This window comes from Hypomesus transpacificus, chromosome 4, assembly GCF_021917145.1.
Source record: "Hypomesus transpacificus isolate Combined female chromosome 4, fHypTra1, whole genome shotgun sequence".
Classification (NCBI taxonomy): Eukaryota; Metazoa; Chordata; class Actinopteri; order Osmeriformes; family Osmeridae; genus Hypomesus; species Hypomesus transpacificus.
In genome coordinates, this window is record NC_061063.1 from 2459022 (window position 1) to 2460859 (window position 1838).

Consider the following 1838-nt stretch of genomic DNA (forward strand, 5'->3'; position numbering starts at 1 on the left):
GAGCATATGCCTGCATGAGGGAGTATGTGTTGGTTGTAGGTGTTGTGATTTTCTTATATTAATTACACCTGCAGTTCACTCTATCCAGAGGTAAAGACTCTCCTCTGGCTACAGTGTGAAGACTGCAAAGGATGGCTGCACACAGATTGTGCTGGTGTCGCAGAGCAATCCATCAGAGATCCCTACTGGTGTGGTTGCAAGAGACCTTTGCCTTTGAACTTTGATGGGTATGTGGCTGGTTTGGTATACTTTCCTACTTTCACATTACAAATTAAATGGATGTCAATGACTTGTTATTCTTTGTAGGACACTAAGAGTTCTGCAGCAGGATGGAGTGCAGGGTCTCATTGGTGACGATGAGCTCCAGGTAAATCTGGTTCACTAAACAATAGTAATCAACAATAATAATAATAAACACACATTATTGTATTGGCTTGTGTGTCTTATGGTCTGCAAAAATATGTCCTCACAGAAAATATATCAAGCACTGGTGTCTGATGAAATTAAGTCGAGCCGGATGTATCTTTGGAGAAATCCCGGAACCTCATTGAAACTGAAGCAGCTTTTAAGACCAAAGCGTTTCCTTTTCAATGAAGAAAATGTAAGTTTAATGCATTTGGTTATTAACAAAATATTCCACAAGTGCCTTGGATTAATTTATTAGTCATTGGATTCTGCTATGACCGTTACATATCTTTGAACAAAAATATATACTGCATGCGTTTGCCAAAGTAGCCAAATAGGTCATAGCCATGTGGTCAAATAATGTACATATGTCAAGAAGACAATTAATGATCCGGACATTACATTATATAATCTTCACATATTAATATGAAAACTCATTGTGTTCTTTAGCAAGAAACATGCATTTTCATAATAGACTATTTCTCTCTTTTCTTCATTTTGTATCCATCCCCAGAGTATCAAACTACTTGACAGAATAAAGGGTACTTTGGAGTTGGATGGTGACCTGGACACACTTGATTTTCTGTTTGATGTGATGATGCCTGAAGTAAGGAAATATCAAGTCAACACCTTTTATGTAATGTATATGTCTAAATTGGCCCTGGTCAAAATAATTGTAATAATATATTCTGTTACCGTTGTTTTTGATGAGCATTTCAATTGTTGATGTCTTTGTTAAGGTCACCATCCACATCATCAGAAAGAACGACAGCGTTTGCCTGTACATGGCTGAGATGTGCCTTGCCTCAGGAACTGTGTTTGAGTGAATATATAGTGTACTACAGTGTTTTGTACATGTACAAAAAGTGTTTTGAATTGTATTATTTATGTTTTCAAATACATCTATTTTTATTGAAAATATTAATGGTATGTGTTGATTTTTATTTTATTGAGAGAAATGCTTGTAAACAAAGAAAACTAATGTAACCTGGCTGTGCTGACTGACAGGGAACTGCAATTTAACAGTGTATTGGAAAATGAAAATACTCAAACCTTGTTATTATAAACACATTCATATTTCATTTTGTCTTTAAAATAATAAAGAAAACATAAATCTTCATTATTTCCATATGAAGAACAATGTCAATTAATGACACCCCTTGACTGCAAAATGTAGGTAACCTATAGCCTATGTTGACTTTAATCATTAAAATTAATGATATACACGCCGTCACTAGGAGGCTCTGATAACAATAATGCAATAATAACGTCTCCGGCGGTGGCTCATGTGTTACTCTGAGTAAAATACGTTTTTACTAAGTCAATACGTAACAGTCTGCTTTACATTACACACAATGTAAACATTGACTACTTTGTATGGTAAGCTTGTAGCGACACGTCAAGCATGGTTTAGAGACAGTTTAACTTGTATT

The 1838-nt window shown here is 35.3% G+C and overlaps 1 long non-coding RNA gene across 1 annotated transcript; it reads left to right on the top strand.

Moving 5' to 3' along the window:
* Positions 1–486: 486 nt before the first annotated feature.
* Positions 487–1185, top strand: LOC124467517. The gene is made up of 3 exons (XR_006956084.1): positions 487–601; positions 920–1012; positions 1146–1185. It is a non-coding gene; the product is annotated as an uncharacterized LOC124467517 (long non-coding RNA).
* Positions 1186–1838: the final 653 nt, after the last annotated feature.